This window comes from Periplaneta americana, chromosome 7 (genome assembly GCF_040183065.1).
Source record: "Periplaneta americana isolate PAMFEO1 chromosome 7, P.americana_PAMFEO1_priV1, whole genome shotgun sequence".
NCBI classification, from domain to species: Eukaryota; Metazoa; Arthropoda; class Insecta; order Blattodea; family Blattidae; genus Periplaneta; species Periplaneta americana.
Window position 1 is genome coordinate 9,762,036 of NC_091123.1, and position 17,541 is coordinate 9,779,576.

General features: G+C 36.5%; 1 protein-coding gene across 1 annotated transcript in view; it reads left to right on the forward strand.

Annotated features, from left to right (window-relative positions):
• The first annotated feature begins 6,265 nt into the window (after positions 1-6,265).
• Positions 6,266-17,541, forward strand: part of Cad74A (cadherin 74A) — a 64,920-nt gene continuing 53,644 nt past the window's right edge. The window contains exon 1 of the mRNA XM_069830285.1: positions 6,266-6,405. The gene's annotated coding sequence lies outside the window, so the exon portion shown is untranslated. The remainder of the gene's footprint in view (positions 6,406-17,541) is intronic.

Here is a 17,541-nt window from a genome sequence, read left to right on the forward strand (position 1 = left end):
TTTACGGAATTTTTACTTTAAACATCATTACTTAATTTTGACTTACACCACTTCTGCTCTGAATGGCTCAAACAATCACTGGGAATGTAAAATCAACACCAATAACAGTCATGCAAATTATTACAGAAAAGATTGTTTTTTATATTAAATTAAAAAAGGCTCTTGAGAACGTAATACGTCTGCCACATGAATCTGCACCAACACATTAGAAATTTAATCGACACAGTCTGGATTTATTCAAGAAGTGAATATTTTGCAAAATGATTACAATACTCAATGAATTCGTGAAAAATTAACACCATGATCCCTACTTGAATGCAATATAACATTCAACTTTTGAAAAATATAAAGAAAAAAACACGAACACAAAAATTATGGAATTACTTGCATTAAAAACTGTAGATACATTATTCAAAATCGGAATGGTTACACATTTACACATATGATCTCTGCAAAAAAAAAAAAAATATATATATATATATATACATATATTGTAACAGGTATTTACTTTGTTTTTATTTAAACTCTCCTTCCTGACACACAAATAGGTAACTGATAACTGATAAATGTTTTATAGAACAAAATACGTAGGCTACCTACAACGTGGATTATTATTGGTTATGACTGAGTTATGATTTTCTCTTGGTCTTTAGGGAATCTGAAGAACGACAGATTCGGAGATTTAAACTTGTTGTTGCTGCAATTTTCGTCATTGCACACATTGTCTTTATTCCGACGCATGATTAAAACGTTATTATAACATCTCGCATCCCTTTAAAGCACGTGCTGGCTGAACGAGACTGTATCAACCCTATGACCAGTGCCTTGCCTGCCGCTTGAGCGCTAGTGTCGCGAATGTTGGCAGAAAAAGTGTTGAAGTTGCGTGACTGTATGTGGTAATATCACAGTCTAGTATATACAGTCATGAAGTTTGAGTTGATGAGGGTACTAGGAACAATAGGCTGTGCAGGTACTATTTCTCATTGTCTGTGATGAGGCGATAGTAGCGATCCTAGTGGTTAGCAACTATCTATGGATCCATATTTCCTACGTATTGAGCTTCGTGACTGTATATACTAGAGTCTAGACTGTGGTAATATTGTATGAAATTGCGCGTACGTGTGTTTTGTACTAGATATAGGGATTTAACATGGGAAATAAATTACTTGCAAATGTTATCTTCCCATTGTTTCACAGGAAAATTGTATAAGGAAAAACGAGAAGAAGCTAAAAATACATCCAAAAGCACTAACAACTATTCTATGTTCTTAATAAAGTTCAAAGGAATTAATTAAATAAAATCTAAAATGTAACTTCATTTGCTCCTTTTAAACTTTTTCGTTTGTTTTTCTACAGTCAATTGTTTTTTATTTCTGTTGTTTGTATAATCGAGCTTCACACTTTTACATTGGGCCGTGGTAAAAATAACAAAATGTTACTTGAAATAAGTATAATCAATAAGAATTAATTATACAAAATGAATGAAAACATTATGAAATAAAAATAATATCCAACAAGAGAAAAACATCAAGGAATATTAAACATAAATAATATTTTTTTTAGTCATAGCCCTCATTTGTTATAATAAAAGTTGTAACATTGCTGTGAATCATGGTCCTCATTTGTTATAAAAGTTTTAAAATTGTTGTGAATCATGGCTGAATTCAATGAAGCACAAATACTGATTTAAAAATGAATAAAAGTGGTAACATGGCTGTTTTTCTCTAAGAGTAAATAACAAGTAAATTGGTTACTGTTGTATTCTTGTTTATTTCTTAATTCTTAAAATAGTGTATTACGATTCAAGATTTTGTAATGCACTTCACAAACGTGTATTGTACAGTATTTTTTGCACAATAGTATATTTTGAAAATAATATTTAAAAGAATCTTAATATATAGTACCTACGTACATTAGACTATGAACAGCTGACTGATTCTTAGCAATAAGTTTGTCATAGATGGGAGGAGTAGTTTTAATTACAACCTTAGAGCAGTTATTTGTAATGTTGGAAAATACTTATGTAGGTTGGCAACTCTGAATTCAGTAAAATTAACTTCCAGTAGTGGCGGTTGTTTCCTGTAAGGACGAAAAAACACACTATCGTGCAAAAAATTATATTTGTAATATTTTCTCCTAAAATAAACAGGGGAGAGAGTATTTCTGACAAGCTAATTTCTCATGTTAAATCCTATCAGTATTTTCATTTTCACAGTGTATAGACCTATATGTAGAACTTTTAATATGACAGAAACTAAATTGATACAAAACTCGTCAAACGTATGATAGAAAGGTATGTATCAGCTTTATTACATTTTCTGTTAATACTGAGCCTGCCGGAACCCGAAGTCTGGCCAATTGGGTTCGTAACGCACGTCACCAATGCGTGCCCGCCGGCAGATGTGTGAGCGTTTGGTCGCACGCAGCTGAGGGATCAAAGGGTGGCGGAAATATTCTTATTTGGAAATTACACGGATCTGGCTGTTAGTAACGGTGATTGGACCATTATCTGTGATCGCAGTTTCCATGGTTACTAAGCGAAACAAGTGAAGGGGAAGTGCTGAAAGTCGGGAAAATGTGGTAGGCCTAGTGTCATACGTACGAGCAATTCCGGACTCACGGATGAATTGACACAACACTACCCAAAGACACGGATTTTATTTCCTGCATGACAGCGGAGATTTATTTCCCCGCTGTGTCCTCGGTTCTTTGCTCGTCTGTGTTGTCCATGGCCTTCTGCTTGTGGAGGTGTTGCAGTCCACGGTTTGATTCCGAGGTCAAGTAACTCGATGCTTTTAATGAGGACGTTGTGGCTTATTTATAGTTTCTAAACTCCCAAGTCTTGAATGCTAGAACTTTCTAGTCATTATTTTTAACTGTGTTGACTTTGTCGAATATGGATTCTTATAATTTCTTCTCTTCCAGTATAGTATCTTCTCACTCTAAATACGATATCTCCAGAGTCCAGGTTATTTGTTCTTCTTATTTTTCTCCCGTTAGCACATAGTGGTATTTCGGCTTTCCATCTATATAATTAGGTCTTAAAGGCCTAACTCCTCTGAAACTGGGAAAGAGAAAGTCCTAGAACTTGACCCGGTTATCTAGTTACAGAGGATGTTTATTTTATCCCGGCAACTTTCCAGCTTTGTCGCATTTCTATTGTCATCTCTCTAGAGTACACAAATTAAATCTGTTACTTGCTTGTGCAGGTACGGCGAAGATGACATGTTCTTCTTCTTCTTCTTTGGTTCTACAGCCGGGTTCCAGCCTTGACCGCCCCAACGATGCTTTTCCATGTCCTTCGATCTAACACCTTTGTTTTCCATCCTCTAACACCTGCTGCTATTATATCCTTCTCCACTCCATCCAGCCATCTTAGCTTAGGTCTCCCTACTTTTCTGGTGCCAAAAGGTGTGGTGAGAGTCAATTTCTTGCAAGGATCATTTTCATCCTTCCTACAGATATGGCCCAGCCACCTGACTCTCCTAGCTTTAAGGGGAGGCAGAGGTGAATATTTCAAAATCCACAAAATTTATCCGATTTGTTTGAAATTGATCATGGATACTAAGTATGTTATTAGTAATGGACATACCAAGTTTAAACTTTCTAAGTACAATAGTTCTGTAAATATTAATACTTTTATAAAACTTTATATCGTTTGATATAAAATGCTCCATGCACCATATTGTAAGAAATTTTCAATATTTCTTTTTATTTATATGTTCAGAGAAGGTATATAAATAATGATAATTATTAGTTTATTATGGGAATAATATAGTAATACAGTTATCTTGGTTTTAATTTCATACTTTTAAGGGTACAAAATCAAAAACTAACATCGGAATATCAAAATAAAGATAATAAAAATGGAAAAAAACAAATTTTCATTTTTTCTTCAGTTTGTTCGAAAATTTCACCTCTGCCTCTCCTTAATGACATATGTTCAAGTAACATACAAATTAATTATAATAACATCTATAGGCCTAAAGGTTATTCCCAATAATAAATAAATATATATCATACCCAAACAAAGTATGAACATTACCTTCACCGTTTAATTCTTTATTGTTGTTTTTGATATTATTAGGGTCTTAGAGAAAACATGAATAAGAAATAAACATTTAATACAGAAATAAAATTTGTCATACCTTGTATAAGTATTAACTTATTTTATGCGTTCTTTTTACTTTGTTATTTATTTTAGTATTTATTTAACTTGGGATATAGTAGGTCTAATATTGTGTTTCTATTTTTAGTTTGTAAATATTCCGACTGAAGTTTCGCATAACTGTAGTGTCCCAGTCGTAGGCACTTCTGCAGTTTTCTCCTGTATTCCAAAATAGTTTGTTTCGTTTATTGTAGACAACTGCCAAATGTGTATAAAAGGATACACTTTCCTATGATTGATATATTATAATACTTATATGCTTTCCTAAAGTCAATAAATAAAATATTTTTATGAGTAAGACATCCTAGTTCTGCCTAAAAATTATTTAATGTCTTGTCTTTCCTTACAAAACAAGAGCATATGCCATTGTATAATATTCTTAATATAGCTAATTGTAAGTATGTGAATGTATGTATGTATTATGTATGTATGTATGTATGTAATTTTAATTTAATTATGGTTTATTTAACGACGCTCGCAACTGCAGAGGTTAGACCTATATCAGCGTCGCCGGTGTGCTGGAATTTTATCCCGCAGGAGTTCTTTTACATGCCAGTAAATATCTACTGACACGAGCCTGTCGTATTTAAACACATTTAAATGCCATCAACCTGGACCGGGATCGTACCCGCAACCTCGAGCATAGAAGGCCAGCGCTATACAAGTACGCTACCGAGGCCCACTGTATGTATGTATATATTTTATGTTTTTATTTTAGTAGGTTATTTTACGACGCTTTATCAACATCTTAGGTTATTTAGCGTCTGAGTGAGATGAAGGTGATAATGCCGGTGAAATGAGTCCGGGGTCCAGCACCGAAAGTTACCCAGCATTTGCTCATATTGGGTTGAGGGAAAACCCCGGAAAAAACCTCAACCAGGTAACTTACCCCGACCGGGAATCGAAGCCGGGCCACTTGGTTTCGCGGCCAGACGCGCTAGCCATTACTCCACAGATGTGGACTGTATGTATGTATGTATGTATATACATTTAAATAAAAGCGTATTTATTTACTTACCTTTTTGTGTTATCAGCTATATAGAGTGATTTATATAGGACTAACACATTTCTTTCTTCCTTTATTTGAAAACGAATGATGCTAGCCACAATTTGTTATACATCAAATGTAGAGTATCTTTGGGAGATTACTAACCTCTATAGTAAATGTTGAAAATTCTTTATTTATTCGGCTGGAAATTCACTTAATGATCAGTTTTTAACTTCAAATTAAGCAGGAGGATTACCTGTCACGAGATGCGCAGATGTTTATTCTTTATTCTGTATATTTATTGTCATCAAAATTATTATTCTTTTAGAAATCCAGTTGTTTCCAATTTGTTTACCAGTCCCAGTATTGTTTCTTTGGAGGGATTACGTACACCAAATTCACTCTGGTATGCCCTTTGAGTAGCTGTAATAAATTCGTAATCCAGTATTGCTTCACAAGGAAGAGCCGTTGGTTTAATGTGTACTGCATTTTCATTGACTAAAACAAAATGTCGAAAACAGCTGCCAACAATAAGGAATAAAGAATTTTGAGTTGGAGTAACATGTTATTTCAGTGATATCTGATCATGTACGTACTTCAATTTAATAAAGATTAAAATCCTCTGTTTAGGGTTGTAGGCCTAAGTCTATTGTACTGATCTTTCAAAATAAAAATAAAAAAATCTATTAAATCATCAATTTCTTAAAACATCTTCAGAGCTAGAAATTCTCTGTTTACCGAGACACTTGGTTAAGAAATGGACAAGAATTAGGAGGTGGTGATAGATCTGCGCTGCTACCGACTTCTACCTCTGAGAGATATTTTATAGGACAGTGATAGAAGAACCAAGATCCCTTTCAGAAGTTACGGCAAAAAGAAAATGTAAACCCATACCTCTGCCTCGAATCTGAAGAGACAGATTAAGAGAAAAGATATGTGATAATAAACCATACTTCAAGTTCTCAAGACGTCATTTCCGCCCAGCCTACTTTCTGGTGTTGCATTCCTTGTCTCCGGGTTACGGTTCCTTTCCTACCTGTAGATAGCTCTGACGTCGCCGAGAAAGGCAGGCAGGGTCTGTGAGTCAGTCAAGATGGAGGTGCCAACGTCTCGAATTCCTTGAGTGGCCTCCAGAAATGGTGCAAGGAGTGTGTGGTTATGGTGTTGGTGCAGTGCAGTGTTGTGTAATGGATCTCTTGTAGTTATAACACCGACGAGACGTAAATCCAGAGGCTGGAACAATTTTAAGGTAAAAAGAAGAGTTTACGAATATGCATGATAGCAGATGATTGTGTTCTCAAATGTTCCTGTACAGTTTGAGAGGCTTTCATATTTCTGTGCTGGAAAGGGTCGCTATGGAAACATAAGCGTGACATTTGTTTGGTTGTATAATCTCTTGAAGTGTTAATAAGTGGCGAGAGTGTCAAATAAGCTAATTTTGTTTTTCCGTATTGTTTTCTGTTTTCGTAAAGTGAAGAGCTGAAGTTGTATTATAAATTACCGTTTCATAATTTAGTTGCAAGTTCTACCACAGCGCTGGTCTAATTGTTAAATATACCAAGGTTGGAATTCGGTACGTCATGCATTGTTGTGAGTTACTAGATTTCCCGTTATGTGTTAGTTCCCTAACTCACAACGAGACCTTCTGCAACGCCTACAACTTACAGGGGACCTTGCTCCCGATTTATACTGCTAAAGACAGAAAAAATATTGAAGTAAAAATGTGTATATTTTAATGATATATAATGGTGAATTCCACCGTGGAATTCGTGGAATTAATTAAACATAATTGCCTTACGAGATTGAACCATTATTAAGCTCTTTCATCCTCACTCTGACATGGATTACGAACCAATATAAAGAAAAATCACAAATAACAGACTTCCTTGTCATATGGTGAGCATTACGCAAGGACCGCTTAAAGTAACACCGTAGAAACAAACACAAGTAGCATAACTGCATTCTGTATGAGAAGGAATTAATTTTCCACTTTCCTATCTCTAATCGAACCCGGGTCCAGTAAGTTTATGATAGTTGAAAATCATAAAGAACTATCCATTTGGTCAGTTCCATCCTTCACTATTGCCAGGGCTGTGAACAAATAATTAGAGGGACTCGAACGCACGACCTTCGGCTCGTAACGTAGCGCCTTAAACTCTATGCTACCATGTATCCCCACCTAGTTCTCATTGGAGTGAAATATAGATCCATGTTCTTATTGGGATTCGAGCACAGGTCCTCTGTATTTAAGGCTAGAGCTATAGCAGATGTCACCCCTGAAAATACAAATAAATACAAGCGAGGAACTATTTCTCAGTACTGAAGTTGTAGGTGAAATCAGACAATATACAGTAAGATACATTTATTGCTAAGTAACCAAGTACACACAGACTCCAGCCAGGATGTGTACAGAGATTCAATTGCTCATAACACGTAACTGTCACCGAGGACAGTGCAGCACTTTCCGTTAGCTGTCAGGCTTCATTGTGTCAATAACAAAGCGAGGAGGGGAAACTTCAACGCTAGACTAAGCGACGAACACTGAGCACTGCGACCAGAAGTGACTGCACATTGTCACTCATAACTTCACGTATCATAAATGCTTTTCCGCGTTCCTAGCGACACATACAGTGGAACGCGGTTCGACTCTTAGTGGGAAGTGGACATTTATCTTCATTCCGTGTCAACTATGCTTGTCCATATCGTGTATTTGCTCAGGGTTACGCTGCGCTGAACATAGGTGTAGAGATGCTTTAGAATATCTAATTTCGTTCATAATGGTTGCAAGAGCGAAGATAAATCAGGTCAAAACTTATTATTATTATTATTATTATTATTATTATTATTATTATTATTATTATTATTATTATTATTATTATTCATAGTGTTCTGCCCAGGGTAGGTCTTTCACCGCAAACTCAGCATTCTCCAATCTTTCCTGTTTTCTGCCTTCTTCTTTGTCTCCGCATATGATCCATCTTAATATTATCTATCATCTTATAGGGCCTATCTTTTTCTGACCCGAATTTTTCTCCCGTTCACCATTTCTTCCAGTGCATCCTTCGGTAGGCAGTTTCTTCTCAGCCAGTGACCCAGACAATTCCTTTTTCTCTTCCTGATCAGTGTCAGCATCATTCTCTTCACCCACTGTTCCTAACACAGCTTCCTTTCGTAGTCTGTCTGTCCATTTCATACTCTCCGTTCTTTTCCATATCCACATTTTAAATACTTCTAGTCGTTCCTCTTCACCTCGTCGTAATGTTTATATTTCTGCCCATACAATGCCACATTCCACATAAAGTACTTTATTAGTTCTTTTTCCAGCGGTCAGCAGAAGATGCTCCTTTTTCTTTTAAAAGCTTCCTTTGCCATTGCTATACTGCTTTTGACACCCTGGCTGCAGCTAATGTTACTGCTTGTAGTACACTCCAAGTATTTGAAGCTGTCCACTTGCTCTACTGCTTCATTTGAAATTCGCACGTTTACCTTCTTTATTTTTCTTCCGATAACTATGTTCTTGTTGTCATTTATCTTCATCCCTTACTGCTCACAGCTGTCATTTAGCTCCAATAGCATACCCGTTAGTATCGTCTCCTCTTCTGCTAACAATGCCATATCATCAGCAACTCTTATGACTTTATTCTTCTTCCTCCTACTAATCCTTGCAGTGAATTTCTGTGAAGTCCGGAGGGCCTAATTAGTCAAATCCACTCTCCTCACCTCCATGCTGGGGCACATTGGGATCGTTTGAGATGCGAAAGAGGGAGTGGTGTATGGAAAGCAACGGAAAGCTACAGCATTTATATTTCCCAAGGAAAACTGCAAACATAGGCCTAATAATAACATTATTATTATTATTATTATTATTATTATTATCAACATTATCATCATCATCAACATCACTATCATCATCTTAAAATTCATGTTTTATTTTTCAGTCAAATTTGCGATCATTTATCGAAAGTAGAACGATGATGATTCGAACTTCAAACGAGAGCTGGAAAGTTCCGAATATTTCGGACTCTGTTCCAAAAGCTGATGGCTATTTCGCTCGTGTACCTATTCAGCAATTGAGTTTAAGAATCCGTTGAATTTCAACCAATCAAAGCCGTCTACCACTGCAATATTGTCGATTTTGTTTAGGTCTATCAATTTTATCTTGTCGCTGACCATTCACAATTATTTCCACAAATGAGTGAGAAACACAACAACCCTAATTATCAATAAACTCAGAAATAATCCATCAACCTCAGTTCCCTTGCCATCGAGTACACTCAATAATTAATTTATTTTTATGAATGTTATTTTCATAACTGTACATTTAACTAAATTTCCATCATTTTAAGGAATGTTATTGTTGTGGATAATTTGACAAACCTGTACTTAATGTAGTGGTCGTCGTTTTAATTACGGTGTGCAATAATATGTACAATAAGAAAGTAATGTCTTGTAATGACACTCATTTTCTTGTGTCCCACAATTTGTCTTCCCACGGGTAATTTCTCTCTTACAATCGTCGCTATTCTGTTCCTCACCATACTGCTGTGTTCATTTTTTTCTCATGCTAGAAATCTTTTCATTGATATTTATAACCAATCTTACGCAATCAGTATGAATTAATAAATATGAACAGGGAACATGCATATAATTTTTCATGTGAAAATTTCTTTGAAAACTTTAAAAACTTAATCTTTCTTCATAAAAATGCAAATATAATATGATAAAAATTGTAAAATATCACCCGGTTCGAAGACACCATTTTTGGGGTGACTAAATGACACAATATACCAGCTGTGGATTTGTTTTTCCTTCACTTATTTGTTTCTTTCATTTCAATAATTGTTTCTCCTTCATTCACTGTAGAAATTTACTATATAACATTTATTCTTGCTGAAAACAAATCTTATATATGGCATATTGTGTTATGGTGTAATAACGCACCTTTTAACCACTTTCGCAATACACTTTTGTGATTCTCGTGCTTGACTTGGACATCTCCAACAGCTTCATTCCCACGTTCTAAACCAATTTAAAGAGATGGCGAACAATTTTTTAGAGATAGCCTATTGGTAGTATGAAGATTTGCCCTGGAGTGAGCATACTATTGTCTCAAGAATTCATTGGCTGTTTTCAAAGATATAATTTGAAAATAGCCTCAAAAGTCGATTCGCAGAGTTTCCCTAATATATCCCAGTCAAGGTCAACTTCATAAAATCTTGCATGGGCCTAAGCGGTTACATCTGAGTTTATACAAAATGCATATTGTTCAAGCTTTAAAGCCAAATCATTGCCCACGGCATGTACCATGCTTAATTTGATTGAAATCTTCATCAGGCCTGATGGAGGATTAAGTACGGATTAGCACAATAGATCTCAGATCGTGGTGCTTGGTCGGATGTACCACTATTTCTCACAAATACATAAATATACAATAATCGATTGAAGTCAACGATGACAACCTCAAGGATGTGCTGTTATCAGATGGAGCTAGTCTTCACATGCCAGGCCATAATAAAATAAATAACATTCAACATGGGGCGTAGAAAACTCTCACAATATTCATGACCTTATGCGGGATATTTATAAATTAAATGTTTAGTATGGACTGATGCATAAAAAGTGTATGGGGTCTTGCATCTTTGCAGAGAAGACCAACACATGAGGTTTATCTTGTAGGTTTAACTACGGTCATCGGTAATATTTCACAAAGATGGTGCGCCTCCTCGCTGGAATACATATATTTGTTAGAGAATTTTTGACGAGAAATTTCCTGGCCGATGGATTGTTAGCGATGGACCAGTCGCCTAGTTCTAACGTTCACCAGACTTCACACCCCTAGATTTCTTCCTCTTGTGTACAGATCCCCTGTTGGTTACATTGCATCTCTTTGCACCAGAATAACTGCAGAGATTAAGAAGTCCCCCTTGGTGTACTGTAAGATACTTTCCAAAAGAAAGGACATTGTATTGACGTTTTAAGAGGTACACATGCTGCATACATTGCACTCTACTGAAGAACATAATACAATTTTTAGCCACGTAATAATTAGATAAAAATCTCGCTACTCTGTTTTTAGAATTATTGCAATTCATTATTGAAATAGGGACGGAACTTTCTGGAAACTGTACGTATATTTTCTTTGGTTAACTGAATGTCGACCTTCCACGCTCGAAATGCAGGTTCAAGAGAAATTTATTATGGAGAAAGGCGTCAGGACAGGTTTTCTAGGATTACTGTCACATCCTTTCCATCATCATTTCTTCATGATCCACAATCATTATCATTACCGATATAGTCAACAACGAGAAACTACTACACTGTATAATTTTCTAAACAAACCAATTTATGTCATTCTAAGGCTTTCGCTCCGTTGAGCAGGTAACGGCAAGGATACCGACAATCGACGCTGACGCCTGAATCCCTGTGCGGGTGACGTTGTAGTCAGTGGTGCAACTCAGTGTGAACCCAAGCGTCGCACGTGTCTCGTCGCTTTCTCTCTCGGGTTGCTTCCTCATCCTTGCGTTGAAGTCTCCGCGCCTCTGCGACAGAATTGCGTGTCTGTGCAATTAGCAGCCTTGTTGGGAACGCAGCGACGTTACTCAATGAATGTTCGCATTTTGTGGAGCAGAACTTGCCACAACGAGTAGTGGTCCACAATCCGTTGATGAGATATACCTTTCCCTCATTTTTTTTTCGAAAATGAGACCTTTTGATTCGTAGTAGCCTATCTATTTTTGTCAAATGTTCAGGTCATGTTTTTCTAAGCTTTATAATATGTATCGCCCTTACTGTATTAGTGCAACCTAGTTTCGTTCATTTGTTACCTATACCTGGTTCTAATATATATTTTTTTATATTTTCTTGTAACTCCGTATATTTAGACGTTGCCATATACTGTATATTGATTCTTCATCCTGTATTTTCTTGTAACCTCAAGCTATTTAGTTGATAAGCCTAATGTATTGGTTCCTCATTCTGTCCTTTCATGTAAACTCGAAATATTTTGGTGATGTATATTCATGGGAGGAGTGATAGTAGGAGGAAGAATAAAGTGTGTAGGATTTGCTGATGATATGGCGTTGTTAGCAGAAGAGGAGATGATACTAAGGGATATGCTACTGAAGCTAAATTACAGCTGTGAGCAGTATGGAATGAAGATAAATGCCAACAAGACGAAGACCATGGCTGTCGGAAGAAAAGTAAAGAAGATAAACTTGAGAATTCTAAATGAGGCAGTAGAGCAAGTCGGCAGCTTCAAATACTTGGGATGTACTATAAGCAGTAACATGAGCTGCTGCCAAGAAGTCAAAAGGAGAATAGCAATGGCAAAGGACGTTTTTAATAGAAAAAGGAGCATCTTCTGCGGACCTCTGGAAAAAGAACTAAGGAAGAGACTAGCGAAGTGGTTTGTTCGGAGTGTAGCATTGTGTGGGGTAGAAACATGGACATTACGACGAAGTGAAGAGAAGGGAATAGAAGCATTTGAAATGTGGATAAGGAGAAGGATGGAGCATGTGAAGTGGACAGACAGAATAAGAAACGTAGCTGTGTTGGAAAGAGTGGATGAAGAAAGAATGATGATGAAACTGTTCAAAAAGAGGAAAAGGAATTGTCTGGATCAGTGGTTGAGAAGAATCTGCCGTCTGAAGGATGCACTGGAAGGAATGGTGAACGGGAGAAGAGTTCGGGGCAGAAGGAGATATCGGATGATAGACAACATTAAGATACGAGTATATGGATCATATGAGGAGACAAAGAGGAAGACAGAAAATAGAAAAGACTGGAGAATGCTGAGTTTGCAGTGAAAGACCTGTCCTTGGGTAGAACACTATGAATGAATGTATTGTCTTGTTTTCTTATCCTGTACTTTCTTGTAAACTCCAGTTACTTAAGTGTTATACCTTCCTCTTCTATACTCCAGATATTTAGGCCTAGGTGATATGCAATTTGCCATGTTTTGAAAATTTAGTAATGGAGAACAATGTGGGCAGAAACTGGAAAGGAAACACTTCTTAAGTGTGAAGCTTATTAAGAATCGTTCAGATAATTATATGACAATAACGGAAGAATATTATGAAATGAAAATACTATGGCTAACCAATAAATATTATAGATTTTACTAATTTTTCCTACAGAATAATATCTGTGATATTGACAATTAATATTTGAGGAGAAATTAATAAAATCTATAATATTCTCATAGCTGCAGTGCATATATTTGTACAGATTACTGTGCACGTAACTGCGGAATCCCGGCCAAACAAGTCACTTAGCTGAGTGCGCTCCTAGTAAAATGGCAGTTGACATTGGACATATACGTCAACATGTTTGCCTAACTTGGAGTCAGGCCACAAAGGGAAACAATGAAGGAGAGGGGTTCGGTCCGGTGCTGTGGACTGAATTCGGCGTAGCTCAGTGGTCAGAGCGCTTGGTACGTAGAACCAAGGACCCGGGTTCGATCCCCGGCGCTGGAGCGAATTTTTCTCCTCAAATATTAACCAATAAATACTTCACTGAGAACGTATGTTGCAAGTTCTCTGCGTCATTTGCACACTTTAATTGTGTGCACGGTCTCATGTGTTTCCATGGCAACTCTGGAATGCTGTAAGCCTGTAAGGTTCGCCTCGTGGGAGTGTCAACTGATCTTATGCTCCCCGCCCTCTTGCGCGATGGAGAAAGTGGCGGCTTCTCTTGCATCATTTATGCACTAACTGTAAGGATCCTAGCGGGGCGGCAGACGCACCGGCTGGCTCGAGGCTCAAGGCCCTGCCCTTCTCTCCATAGACCACAGAGCCTCGTCTTATTTTGTCTACTGCTCGTAATTGCTATCTTCCATGCAGAGCAATCTGAATCGTTCGTGGTTCTCCCATTGCAGTACCTCACTGCAGAATACAAAGAGTAAAACTAATAGCCAAAGTGAAAGAGTCAGCGTTGCCAAATTCTGCACGTAGAGCACGTGAAGATCTGTTTATAATGGAATTGTCTTCTACAGTGTATGACTGTTGAACGGGTTACATCAGCTGCTTGTCTATGCGGAAAACGTGAATATGTTAGGAGAAAATCCACAAACGATTAGGGAAAACGCGGAAATTCTAGTTGAAGCAAGTAAAGCGATAGGGTTTGAAGTAAATCCCGAAAAGACAAAGTATATGATTATGTCTCGTGACCAGAATATTGTAAGAAATGGAAATATAAAAATTGGAGATTTATCCTTCGAAGAGGTGGAAAAATTCAAATATCTTGGAGCAACAGTAACAAATATAAATGACACTCGGGAGGAAATTAAACGCAGAATAAATATGGGAAATGCGTGTTATTATTCGGTTGAGAAGCGTTTGTCATCTAGTCTGCTGTCAAAAAATCTGAAAGTTAGAATTTATAAAAAACAGTTATATTACCAGTTGTTCTGTATGGTTGTGAAACTTGGACTCTCACTTTGAGAGAGGAACAGAGATTAAGGGTGTTTGAGAATAAGGTTCTTAGGAAATATTTGGGGCTAAGAGGGATGAAGTTACAGGAGAATGGAGAAAGTTACACAACGCAGAACTGCACGCCTTGTATTCTTCACCTGACATAATTAGGAACATAAAATCCAGACGTTTGAGATGGGCAGGACATGTAGCACGTATGGGCGAATCCAGAAATGCATATAGAGTGTTAGTTGGGAGGCCAGAGGGAAAAATACCTTTGGGGAGGCCGAGACGTAGATGGGAAGATAAAATTAAAATGGATTTGAGGTAGGTGGAATATGATGGTAGAGACTGGATTAATCTTCCTCAGTATAGGGACCGATGGCGGGCTTATGTGAGGGCGGCAATGAACCTCCGGGTTCCTTAAAAATCCAGTAAGTAAGTAAGTGTAGGACTGAAAGATCTGTTTCAGCTTTGAAGGCTTTTGTATCGGTAGCAGTTTTCCATTTAATGACGATTTTTGTTTATGCAGTGTCGAAATTTAACGTGGACGAGGAATTACCGAAAAATTTTGTCTTTATTTCTCTACAAGATACAAGGTCCTTTCAGGTGCCGTAAATCTACAAATGGGCCTCCAAGCTTTACTTCCCTTCGGGGCGAAGACATGCTAGTGATTTTGTCGTACTTTAAAATTGATCGTGCTCTGCTGGATTTGAACCCGCGATTGTCAGATCTAATAAAACCATGATAGCCCCGTACATTTTATTATTAAGAGAAACGGGTTTTGAAGTGGATGTGGCTAGGGTAAAGGCTGGTAATATTGTGATAATATTATGATAGTAATTTTTGAGAATTTTTTACAATTTTACTGAGCGAGAGAAGGACCGGTTTTGTGCAGAAACTTGTCCACGAACATTCCCTTAATACCTTGATGCAAAAAACTCGATCTTCCTCTCGCTCAGTAAAATTGTAACAAATTCTCAAAAAGAACTATCATAATATTATTATTTATTTATTTTATCTATTTTTATTGCTAGTAAGTTTGAAATGAATACAAGTTAATAATACAATGAAAGATAAACTAGCCCACTCCTGAATGAGTAAGACTCGTGCTAAGGAGGGGATTCCAATACAGACAAAAATAAAATTAAAATTGAGAGTGAATACAGATTAAATAGTGTTTAATATGTTTAAACCCAAACTATAAATCCAATAATTTTTAAAAATTTTTTTATTAATTTGGAGAGGATTCATGGTTAAAATATATTAGTATATTAGTGTCACAATATTGCCAACCTTTACCCTATATCTACAGAGCAGTCCGCATCAGTTTACATCTATGCTTCTAACTGAAATCCTCCCAAAACAAAAATTTAAGGATTTGAGTTAAGAACTTCTTCTATAACTTCGTAAAGTTGATGCACGTAATCCTAGCCTTTCTGAAGTATGACAAACAATAGACTGTATTTTTCTGAAAAAATAATTTTATCATCTTTAAATCCTCTTAGGATCAGAATTTTAGGACTTAAGGACATCTACATCAGTTACTTTGTAAAATTGATGTAACCATGAGGAAAGGGAACGAAATAAAAAGTTGTACTTTATTGGAGAAAAAGTTGCGAATGTATTCTCATTATGTGTGTTTGTTTTCAGTTGCAAATAATTTAAAATCTGGTTAGGACTGTGGGAGATCGGTCCTTTGTAAAGAGATTAGCTTCTTTTTACACACTGTTACTCAGCTGAAAAGCCGGTGGGATGGCACAGATAGGCGAACGTCTGTAACAGGCGATTGTTCTAACTTCCCCTGCAGTGATTCGCTTTCTCAATGCTGCCGGTTACTTTACAGGAAAGAATCTCACATTTAACGGCTGATAATTGTTAATAATCCTATCAGTTTTAAATTCTTATTTTAATAAATGTAAAAATAATATTAGTAGTGATTACACAACACAGAACTGCACGCATTGTATTCTTCACCTGACATAATTAGGAACATTAAATCCAGACGTTTGAGATGGGCAGGGCATGTAGCACGTATGGGCAAATCCAGAAATGCATATAGAGTGTTAGTTGGGAGACCGGAGGGAAAAAGACCTTTAGGGAGGCCGAGACGTAAATGGGAGGATAATATTAAAATGGATTTGAGGGAGGTGGGGTATGATGATAGAGACTGGATTAATCTTGTACAGGATAGGGACCGCTGGCGGGCTTATGTGAGGGCGGCAATGAACCTTCGGGTTCCTTAAAAGCCATTTGTAAGTAAGTAAGTGATTACAGTATAGAATACACGTAAATATTTATCTGAATTTTTGAAACATTATTTAACTCCGTGTATCTTAAAAGCGCAATTTATAACTATACCGAATATCTTGTTTCTTTTATTTTTAAAAAATAACTTTATATACAACGCAAAATACATATAGGCTATACAGATGACAACACGATAGAATATTGCTAATAACTACTTAAATTTTAATTTTACAAAAGAAAGTTCTACACAAAAGCCGGTGATATAAACAATACAATATGATATGAGTGATAAAAAAGTTATTTCCGGCATACAGGGTGTGACAGTAAACTGTATTTTTTATTGACACTCTATATTAACATTTAAATATTCCGAATCTCCATTAAATTTTACGTATGAATGCGTAGAAATTTTACCCATTCACCTGTTTCATGTCTTTTAACTATTTATTAAACTTGTTTCATGGACTTCAGACTTGAGACAAATAAGTATGTAAAATCATGTTGAGTAGGCCATGAAATTAAACAAAACACTTTACTAATCAAACTTGACAACAAATGCTCAAAATGAGAACCATTCACAGCTACAATGTCCCAGTCTATGTAACTTTTCGTTCTGCAAAGGAATTTTAAAATGTTACATTTTTTTCGGATCAAATCTCTGCACATTTAAAGACAAAACTAAAATTCTTTCAGTCATTTTCTAGCATAGTAGGCTACACTGCTTT